The 11,669-nt window shown below is 44.4% G+C and overlaps 1 pseudogene; it reads left to right on the top strand.

Moving 5' to 3' along the window:
* The first annotated feature begins 1,133 nt into the window (after positions 1 to 1,133).
* Positions 1,134 to 10,010, top strand: LOC146187953 (uncharacterized; annotated as a pseudogene).
* The last annotated feature ends 1,659 nt before the right edge of the window (positions 10,011 to 11,669 follow it).

Genomic DNA, 11,669 nt, shown 5'->3' with positions numbered 1-11,669 from the left:
AAAACAACACTACTCAGTGACTGGCCACGAAGTAAAGTGGTAGGGCAGGGGCACGGGTTACAAACAAAAATAGCACTTGAGTTGCGAAAAATTGTCAGCACAGCATGGGGCAGCAACCCGGATTTTTTGGTTAGCGCATCGTAACGAAGGTGTGTAGGTAACAGTAGCGTCGGAAAGAGCAGCACAATAAAGAGGCACAAGCACTGAGGAGAAAGGCGGAACGTCGGTGCCCTCTGCGACGTGCACGGTAGCTGCAGCAGCAGCGGGTGTGTCGAAAAAAGTGTCACTGAGGGGTGATTACTCAAGTTGAGCACGGGCGCAGTCTATTATGGCGTTATGATTGGAGAGGAAGTCCCAACCAAGGATAACGTAGTGTGATGAGCGGGCGAGGACGAGGAATTCTATTGTGTATTGAACGTCGTCGATAACAAGGCGGGCGGTGCAGGCGGCTAATGGTCGAATGTCCTGAGCGCTGGCTGTGCGAGGAGAAATTGCAGGAAGCGGCGTCATCACCTCTTTGAGTTTGCGACAGAGGGCGTAATTAAGAACAGAAACGGCTGCGCCAGTGTCTACAAGGGCTTCGACAGAAACTCCCTCGATGAATATGGTAATAATGTTGGCTGGTACGTGAACAGGTCTTGAGTTGGTCCCTGATGGCGCAGTTCTTGCCTCCGGAACTGCTGCCGTTAGTTTTCCGTGTTAACGGCTGGTTGGCGGCGGAGCATCGGAGAACGGGAACGACGGCCAGGAGAAGGCGAGTGGTGGGAGCGGTGATCGTAACTTGAAGAGGACTGCGGAGGAGGCTCAGGGAACACAGGCGAGGGGGACAGAGGAAGATTGTACATTGGCTCACGTGTATAGTCGTAGGGACGAGGGCCACGATTGCGGCACAAACGAGCCACATGGCTGGCGACTCCACAGGCGTAGCACAGGCGTATTAAATAGGTTTTTCCTAATGAATGAAGCTCAACATTTCGATAGATTTGCCTGTCTGGTTGGGTTGATATCTAAGTGAAAGTTGAAATTTTTCCAACCATCACTTTTTTATTTTACAAAACCTGACGTTTCGGAGCTCGCTCGGCTCGTTCTTCAAGGTGCATGACGCTGGGCTTCGTGCAGCTATAAGTAACGGAATGGTCGAGGGGAAGAAGAAGCGGAGGAGGAGGTGGAGATGGGTAAGAAAGAAATGAGGAGGAAGGAGAGCGGGGGGGATTAAGACGAGTCACGGTGCCGCAGGTGCAGGGGTGCTCACTGGTGTTTTTTTCCTTTTCTTCTGTGAAGTGGCCAGGAAGGGCGAAGACAGCACGAAGGTTGCCTATTGTGCGGTTGATATTATTTGCGGTCGACTGCATATGCCATGACTCGAGACGGCGTCTTTTCTGGTAATTGGTCTCGGTCTCCAGGATGAACGTTTCTTCAAAATTTATTCTGTGGTCGGAATCTTCTGAATGTTCAGCTACGGGGTTGCGTTCTCCTGAAACATTTCGTACATAATTCTTGTATTGCCGAATGCTTTCTTTTAGTCGGCGCAGAAAATTTGTAGGCCATGCCTTGGGCTCTTTGTCTTAGTGGTCGATCTTTGGGAAAGGATAGCGCGCTCCCCAAAGTGTTTGAAGGCTTGTGCGCATCTCGAATTCCTTCTTTTCCTAGTATACGGCCGATGGTTTCGCTGGCGCCTCGGACATAGGGAACAGTGACGCACTTTTGAGATGCAGTTGCTTGCTGATGGTTATTTTCTTCCCGGAGCCTGTCGTTTGTTATTGGAGGCGAATGATTTTCCCGATAAAATTGTTTGGGTAGCCGTTCGTGGTTATTTCCTTGAATATGAAGTGTTTTTCTTCTGCTTTGTCGGGTTCTGTGGTGCAATGTGTTTCCCCTCTTTGTAATAAGCACTTTACAACTAACGTTTTATGGCTTTTTGGGTTGTCCGAATTGAAGTGCAAATACCGCCCTGTGTGGGTGGGTTTGTGGTAGATGGAGAATTGAAAACGGTTGTTCTTTTTTTCGGGTCACCAGAACGTCCAAAAAGGGCAGGGCACTTCGCTTCTCCATTTCTAGGGTGAACTGAATCTCCGGTTGTATGGAATTCAGATGAGAGAGGAAAGTTTGGACATATCTCAGAAAAATGTTTGGCGGTGGGCTGGAAGAGCTTAGAGCTCGTTCTTCGACGTGTTGCATAGTTAGATTCGCCATAACGACAGAGATTGAGGCACCCATTGGTGTTCCCTTAACTTTTTTGTAGAATTCGGCTCTGGAGAGAAGGATGTGTTGGATAAGCATAGTTCTAGAAGGCGGCATACCTCGTCTACTCTGAGTGAGGCTCGTGCGCAGAGTGTATCCTCTCGTTGCAGTGCTTCTCGAGTGGCGGCCAACGCAATCTTTACGTGGAAATTTGTGAAAAGGGGCACTACGTCAAAGGAAACAAGGCACTCGTTACCTGGGATACGAGTTCACCTCAAGGCTCACGTGGGATACGAGTTCGATGAAATGCCCAGCGTGTCGAACGTAGGTCGCGGTTTTTTCTGTGTTTGGTGCTACGACCTTCTGCAGGCATTCCGACAACAACTGGAGAGGGGATAAACGGAAGTCGAAAATCGGACGCAGAGGGTTCCCAGGTTTGTGGGCTTTGGGCAGACCATAGAAGGCTGGGGCCGATTCGTTGGTGCATGATAACTGCAGGTAGATGTTTCTGTGGCTTGGGAGGGTTTGGAAAACTTCTTTTATTACTTTGTTCAACTTTGCCTGGGTACTTGTTGTGGGGTCCTTCAATTTTTGTATTCTTGACTGTTGAGTCGAGAAGAAATTTTCTCCTCATAGTCGAGTTGTGTTTCCCTTGTCCGCGGGAGGATTACGATGTTCGTGTCTCTGTGGAGATCTCTGAGCGCTTACCGTTCATCCGGTGGTAGATTTTCTTATTTTCGGCGTGAAAGCAAAGCTTTCAGTACTCCGGCTGTTTTGAGCCTGACTTCTCGAGGACCTGTTTTCAGTTGTTGGAGGTTGTCTTTAAGAGCAGATACAATTTTCGGGAGAGGAGGCCTATGAGCCTAAATATTGAATTTGTGTCCCTTGGCCAGAATTGAAGCTTGGTGGGTGTTACATTTCTGGAAAACAGATCCGTGACCACGTTTTAATGGTCAGTATGGGTGTTGTCAGGTCGGTGTTGCAGCTCTGCCAGCTTCTTCATTTGCTTGGTGCGGTATTTGTTGGCTTCGGAAGCTGCTGTCTCCAGGGCGAAGGCCTCATTGGGTGTTGTAAACAATATTGTAAACAATAAATTCAGTGGAATAAATACAATACAGCAGGTATAAAACACTAATCTGAAAGTTTCAGTTATTTTCAATGAGCTAGGTCATACTCAGCAGGTCCATCAGGCAATTTAAGCCTGACAGGCATCATTTCATTATTTAGTGATATGCATGATGACGAGCCTCTATGTTCCATATTATCAGGCTATCAGGAATATGTCAAATGTGTATTCTTGCGAGACAGTTTTAGGTTTGAGGGTAAGAATTCTTAATGCGCTGTTTGTAGACCTTTTCACGGCGTATCCTTGAACCAGCGCGCCTCCACTGGCGTTTCTGGCGTGGAGAGTGTACTACCACAGTTGCCATCTCTCATTGGCCTGTGACATCGCCGACTCGCGCAGCAGTAACAAGCCTACATCTGTGGTTTTCGAAGCGGCGCGCTTCAACTATGTCTATGTCGTACTGTAATCGAAAATCATCTGGCCGTAATTGCGATGTCTGCGGTTGCACTACCAACCAGTGCAAAACCAACATTCTAGGCGTTATCGTGTGTCCAGAGCAAAGCATTTCACTAGATGAGTGCCGATGCGATATGTCTACGTTACATCGTTTCCCCGCGTCACCTGAATTACGGCGGCAGTGGCTTGCTTCCATTAGCAGGAAAGATTTTAATGGGACAGAATCTTCCCGTGTATTCTCGCGACACTTCGTCGGAGGAAAGAAGACGCACGAAAACGCTGTCCCCATGTTGGATATGGGCTACAAGAGGGAAATAAGTTTTTGTCGCCTTTCACTCACGACTTAGCTGGGCACGCACACTTCTGCTGCGGGGTTTTAACGCCACCTTTTTTCAGGTGCTTGTTGGACGGCGCCGTTTAGTAAGACGCACGTACACTCCACCACCGAAGAAGGTATACATTTTCACACTTCGCGTACATTTCCAAAGTGTGACAACTCGTGCTTGTTTACAAAAGCGGAACTCTGGCTCCAAGACTGGGTTGTGCAGCGATGCTGAACAGACAAGTGACGTCGGCGTGCAAGCCTACCCAGATATGGTAAGTTTATTCTCTTATCTTTATTAAGGTGCAATGCCGAGACATAGTCCGCCGGCTCGGTGAATGCGCGGAGCAGCAACGTCGCGAGCCGACGAAGTTGGTCACGTGGGCCCCTTTCATGTGCTTCGGGGAGTAGTTCACTTTCTGGTGGTCGTGCTTTTTTTTTTCTAGCATTTGTGACACAGCGCAAGCGCAAATTATGTCAAGAATACCTCCTTGACTGAATCTGCATGTCAAGAGACGACATCCTCTTAGCAGTCCGTACAGTGGTCTTCATATTTTTCCGAAGCTCTGCAGTGGCGTGCTCTGTGCCTAATTTGCGACATTCATTGGTGTCTACACGTATAATTACCGGCTTCAAATGAAGAGAAGTGAGGTGGCATTCAATCCCTAGACCACTTAATTGAATGTCAAGTCACAGAAGGTACTTTTAACGCTAACCGAAATGTTTTGGAATTATTTTATATTTGACTTGCTAATTAGCAAAATAACAACGTAGCAGTAAGCAAATGCTCTGAACATATTTGCTCTTCCTGTCTTATACGCATGTAGGGGCGTAATTTGCCTATCCGAATGTATTGGTATTTTTTGGCATGGTTACCCTACCTAACGGGCCTCTTTCAGAAAAGTTCTTGTCTTCAGCTGAATTCTCAAAAAGTAATACATCTAGGGTAAAACTGGCATGTTCAATGATGTCTTTGCATTCACGGTCAACATGGCTGAGAATGCATACAGCAAATGTAGTCACAGACTAAATGTTTGCTGTAGATGAGGAGAGCACTAAATGGTCGAATTGTTATTGCTGTGCAGTCCATGTTCAGTGACCAGGACACTGAAAGACCACTTGATGAGCATGGCGCTTGTTTGGCAAGTGCAAACCTAGCATGCCATTTATTGTCCAACACTTTTACATTCCGAAGAACATTTATGTGCATGTCACGGCATCCACTGATAGCCTAGAGCTATATCACCTAACCCTAAATCACCAAATCATTCCCTTGTCGGACACATTGAATCAGTTAGGTTCAAAGTAAACCAAGTTAAAGCTCTTCAAAAGACTTTCAGTTTTGTAGAGAAAGGAGAACTTAAGTGGCCATGCTAAGGCACATGAAGTAAGAACTATCCCTACAGATGGTGTCAGTGCTGTCATGGAGGCAGCTGATGACATGGCCGAGGAGCCGAAATGAGAAGAAGGGGAAGCTGCTGCAGTAAGTGCCTTCCTAGTATCAGTTCAGCGAGTTCCCAAGTGTCCATTTTATCACTAAGTGCTGCACAAATTCTGCAAGTGAATGTGCTTAATAGCTATGATCGACACTTATATGCATTTTTCTTTATCGCACTGATAATGTAGGCACCATGACATTTTAAACACTTGTAGACCTGTACTGTACTAAGCACATTTGTGTAGAAGCACTCAGTGATATAGATGTAAAAAAAAGGGCCTTAGTTCATTATCTGGTAAACAGCGCTTTTAAAAGTCTTGGCGTAACTTTTTTTTTTTCGGATTCAATTAAACCACGCAGTGTTCACCGATTCACTTGCAGACAGCTGATGGCATGGCGGAGGAGACGAAATCGTGGCAGCTGCTGCGGTAAGTGCCTTCTTAGTTTAAGTCCACTGTCTTCTGATGCCGTGACACTTTAGGCGATTGCAGCTCTGTGCTGTACTAAGAACAGTTGTGCTTCAACTTGTGTAGAAGCACTCAGTGATATAGAGGCAAAAAAAGAAAAAAAAGGGCTTTAGTTCATTGTCTGGTAAACAACGCTTGTAAGGGTTTTTCGGATTCGATTAAACCACACAGTGTTCACTGATTCGCTTTCAGGCTGCTGACGACATGGCCGAGGAGCCGAACTCAGACGAAATGGCAGCTGCTGCAGTAAGTGCCTTCCTAGCCTTAGCCCAGGTGCCCGTATTCCCACTAAGTGCTACATAAATTCTGACAAGCTAATGTGCATAATTCTATGATTAACAGTTTACATGCATTTTTCTTTATGCAGGTAGTATCCAACATGCCTGAGGAGGCAATTCCAGACGCAGTAATACCTACTATGGCAAGTGCCCTCCTATCAGCTGCATTCTGTCTCTTGTTTCAATGCTGATCAGAATTAAGCGGTAGAGAAAGTAGTGTAATGAAAAGAAAGGTGGAGAGGTCGGCCAGGGGTGAAGAGATTCTGGCCTGCTACTCCACTCTGGGGAAGGGAGAATAGGAAGCAAGAGAGAGGGTGTTAATAGAGGGTGATGATGTCACAGTACAGTGATGGATGGGAAAACTGTTTCATCAAAACTGCATGTAGTTTCTACTTGTGACCCAGGTTATTGAGGACAGCACACACACACTTGGTAGCACTCATCTGGCACAACATGCTGCACATTTCCACACACCACTTGTCATTGCCCGCACACTGGCACAGCTAAAAAGAGCTGTCTTCTCTCATGCCGTCACCAATACACGCACACATACCATGCAGTGCACGTCTTCCACACACACCACTTATCATTGCCCGCACATTGGCACAGTTAAAAAGAGCTGTCTTTTCACACATACCATGCAGTGCACCAGAAAAAGCTCGAAATGTACAGACATGTTTCAACACAAAAGCATATGCACATGTGTTATACACTGTAAAGTGTGTACTTATACACAGCACAGCTCACATAGCTGTCACAGGCAGGAGTCTAGGCCTGTTTGACCTAAAATCTCAAACAGAGCCTTCATCGTACGCCAGTTATCGGAGTTAAAAGGTAGATGGCTGCTCTCAGAATGCACGTGTTGTGGCATGTTAAGCACTTGTAGCTAGCTCTGTGCTGTACTAAGGACAGTTGTGCTGTAGTTTATGTCACAGCACCATGTCGTAACACAGACTTTTGTATAATATCTGGCAAACAATGCTTGCTAGGGTTGTGATTTGAAGTTTTGTTCAGATTTGATGCTGGGCAGATCAAATTCTTAGCATACCAGTCTTTCAATGCTTTGGAGAAAAGCTGCAAGGTCCCCATGCGTATCAGAAGCCATAATTGCTTATTACACTGCAGCTGACATTTAATTCACAATGTTTTTCGATATTGCAGGCAGCTGCTGAAATGGCTGAGGACGTGATGAACAATCAAGTTACACCTGGCTTAGTAAGTGCCTACCTGCCTCCAGCTTTGTGCTATTCTTTTAACGTTAGCCATGGCTAGGATAGATGGTTGGACACAAAATATAATATCTGACAAACAAGAATAAAGCATCTCTGTGAAATGCCGATGACTGATTCCTTAGCTTGTGTAAAACTAGCCTGTAACTTGGAGATAAAAGTGATAGGAGCATGTATTATGACAAGCATGCATTCAAGGTCAAGCATCAGACTGCTAGCTATATTGACTCACATTGTTGTTCCGTTATTCAGGCAGAAACCGAGATAGCCAATGAGGTTATCCCAGATCAAGTGACGCCTGCCATGGTAGGTGGCAACATGCGTATGTGCCATGCATGGTATCATTTTAGCATTAGTGCTAATGGAAAATGATTGCATTCATAATTCGCAATCTCTGACGCACATAATTATGTATTGCCCCGCTCCGGTGTCTCACTGGTTACGGCACTCGACTGCTGAATCCTAGAATGTGGAATCAAATCCTGGCTGCGGCCGTCACATTTCAAGAAATTTCTGGAGCCATCCCCTACGGCGTCCCTCATAGCCCGAGTTGCTTTGGGACGTTAATACCTATAAATCAAATCAAAAATATGTATCAGTGGCAAAAAATAGTTGTTAACACGCGTACGGCCTGCAGGCGCTAGAGCCGAGTTTGAGTACAATTCACCTCCGTTCATGGTGATGACCTTTTAGAATGCTAATTATGATATGACATGGAGACGGTGATGTTTGAAACTCGCATGGCTAAAATTAATTCTCGAAATCATATCACAGGCATTTCAGTCAGTACATTATCCAATATCCTCCATCATGTTCGCATGATGTGAAGCGTCAGTCCCCAATGTGTTCCACAAGTGTTTACTCCTCTGGCTCACCAGAAAACATTTTACCAATTTCGTGAAGAGAATCTTTTGCATGCTTAGACAAAATTAATGATTCTGTTGTCAGATTTTTATGGCTGCTAATGATTGCATCCACCACAAGACAAAACTAACGTTCATGTAATGGAACTCCAAGCGGCCACCACTAGCTGCTGTGTAGCTGAAACATGCAAGGCAATAGTTTCTTGAAATGCAGAAGCCATTTTATAAACCATCTACTTCTGCGATTCAGCCGCAAGTGCGTTTGTTGCATAGGGCAGCCATAAAAACCCTGTCAGAAGTTTAAGGGTGTGTTACAGCTTCAACAAAATGTGGCAGGTCACAAGCTGCAGTCAGGAAACGCAGCTCTGCATAGATCTTCCATCCACATCAAAGTCCACACCTGGCAACTTATTACCAGTTTTTCTTTTGCAATGAAAAGAAATTCCTGTAATGGGCATAGATTTTCTTTTCACCAGTCAGGAATGTGGGAAAAAGGTTCCCAGAGTTGGAAAAAAATTTGTTTCTAACTTGAGGGCATTTATTCTCTAGGAGCAGTGTGCATGGAGGGAGACTGAGAAGTTGTAAATTCGATGTTTTGAAGAAAATATGTTTCATATTCAAGTAAAACTTCTGTAGTCATACATTTCTTGCACATTGACTTTTATGCTTCAACTTGTGCAGAGCTACCGTTCGTACAATGAGGTCAAAAGTGTTTCAGTATTATTCCTGGCAAATGTATATGTGCAGTTTGGATAATCACCAGACTCTTGCCGCTCTATTGGTACATTGTTTTGTTACTTATTTGGCGTGCTAGTGACTCTCGCTGCTTTTATTTTTTAAGCAGGAGCAACCTGCTGATATGAAAACAAGAGCAACTCAGTGGGAGGATATGTATAATGACCACTGTTACATCAGACCTGGACTTCAGACATGGTCATCTAAGCAGCAGTTGTTTGCAGCAACTTTAGAAGACGACTGTGTCTTTTATACCGGGCTAGCCAAGATTCACTTCCAGAACTTAACTGCAGCAGTAAAAGTAGAGTCTGAAAAGGCATTCACAGTGCTGTCTTATGGAGACAAGCTACTCCTCACCCTCATGCGACTGCGCCTAGGCCTTCTCTACGGGCACTAGGCCAGAATATTTCAGACATCTGTGGGGAGTGTTCGTAACATATTTAAACACATGCTATCAGTGCTCTATAGCATCATGAGAAAGGTTGTGGTATGGCTGCCAAGGTAAACCATTAAAAACAGTATGCTGCAGTCATTCAATAACAGTGGCTATGAAATGACCACATGCATTGTGGACTGCTCAACGGTCAACTTAAAGCGGCCAAAACAATTGATTTCAAGGGCTCAGACATACAGTAGCTATAAGGCACATAATACTGCAAAGTTTCTCATTGCCATAGCGTCAAATGGCTATATAATGTTTGTGTCGCAAGCTTATGAAGGGCGTGCGTCAAACAAACATATTACGAACGACAGCAAGCTCGAGGACTATCTCGGTCCTGGAGATGAAGTCATGACCTGTAGGGGTCTCACGCTGACCACAAGCATGATAATCCAAGGAGTGAAGCTAAATGTGCCTGCCTTCATAAAAGGTAAGGATGTTACATAAAAATTTCATAATAATAAATATCTGTACTGTCTCATGGATATGTCATTTCACAAGGAAGCCGCAACTCAGTGAAGAGGAACTAAACAGAACAAGACGGATAGCTTCCGTGCGCATCCATGTGGAGCGTGCCATAAATAGGATAAAGACCTTCAGAATATTTAGGCAGGCCATGCTCATCAAGTCCAAGAAGAGGATTAGTAAAATCGTTTTTGTTTGTGCAGTGCTTTGCAACCTGAATAGCCCTTTAATTGCTATCAGGAAGGAGCCCACAACTGATTAAATATTTTAGTGCCACAACTGAGAGATTTTGAGGACATTGTTCAGTTAAGGGCAGAGTAGTTTTTAAAAAATAAAATAGAGAATTCTCTTTGTCCACTGTATTTGTGTCCCCATTGCTTTTTTTTGCATTCACGTGGTGAATGCAGCGGTGAAATACTCGCGTGGTGACAACCTGGGAAGGTGCAGAATCACACTTGTAAAAACCTCGCTCACACGTATGCTGCAAGCTGTTTTCACAAACATTAAAGCTGATTCTAAATGGTGCAAGAAATTAGCTGTGGCACCTGCTGATAAGCAAACAAATGCAGGGAAGATGAGGGGCTTTGTTATAAAATACAGAAAAATGTAGCTAACAGCCAAGACTCCAAGCAAAGCATAGGGGAATTTTTTTTTTATTGTGAAGTAATAATCGAGGAAGTAACTGGCTAGAAAGTAGAATAAAAAATAACCACATGTCGTTGTTGGGAACCGAATTCAGAAGTCGTAGGTTTGGTTCCTAGTGGCGACATATTTTTTCTTCTACTTTCTGGCCAATTACTTCCATGATTATTACTTCACAATAAAAAAAAATTCCCCTCCGCTTTCCTTAGCGTTAGCTCCTTTCTTCTGTGATATCTTCATCATTTTTAAAAATACAAAATACTTTATGTAATCAACACCACTAAGTAAATAAAGTAAGCCTCCATGTCTTGCAAAAAGGCAATGACTGCCGCGGGTGGCACCATAAATAAAACATGCATTAGCTTGAGACAATATTTTGTATCAATACCGGCCAGGTACAGCTAACTTGTTAATGAAGATTCCTCCTGCCCCTTACTACTCTCTCCTGCCAACCTGCCTTTGCGCCTGAGGGAAAACGGTACGGCTTGGCCAGCTTCCTACTGCAAAACATGGACAAAAAGTAGCTGGAAGTTTGCCTAAAGTAGCCACACGATATATCTGAAGCCATATTACAGCAATGTTCTAAGCTTAAACTTCCAAAAACACCATTTCACAGCAGATGATGTGGACAGAATTGAAAAAAAAATTTGCCCTTACACATGCTCAAAGCTCAACACCAATATCTTGAACAAGAGGTCATGATAATTCATTAACCATTGTGCTATGGAGCAAATAATAGCGAAGCAAATGTGGGGACACGGAACAAATACATGTGGCTTTACTTTGATGATCATTTTCTAGATTAGATTGGTACTGATTTCAGCCGACAACTCTTCTCCGAACAGAACATGCAATGTATTTGCACTTAAGAGGCGTTCGACACACATAGCTTTCCAGTTTATAAGCGCACAAAAACTGGAGAACTAGGTGGATGCAGTTTCAAATATAAGGACTTGTAATGATGCAACACTCCTTTGAATGAGTTAGTTTACCTTGTAATATCATTGTGCCCTTTGTGCAAGCAATGCAATGTGCCCTTATTTGCAAATATTTCATAAATGGTAAATACTGTGGCCATTATGCAATGT

The sequence above is a fragment of the Amblyomma maculatum genome, chromosome 5, assembly GCF_055883805.1.
Source record: "Amblyomma maculatum isolate TAMU_Amacu chromosome 5, ASM5588380v1, whole genome shotgun sequence".
Lineage (NCBI taxonomy): Eukaryota > Metazoa > Arthropoda > Arachnida > Ixodida > Ixodidae > Amblyomma > Amblyomma maculatum.
The sequence above is the reverse complement of the archived record's forward strand: the minus strand, read 5'-3'. Positions and strand labels throughout refer to the sequence as shown.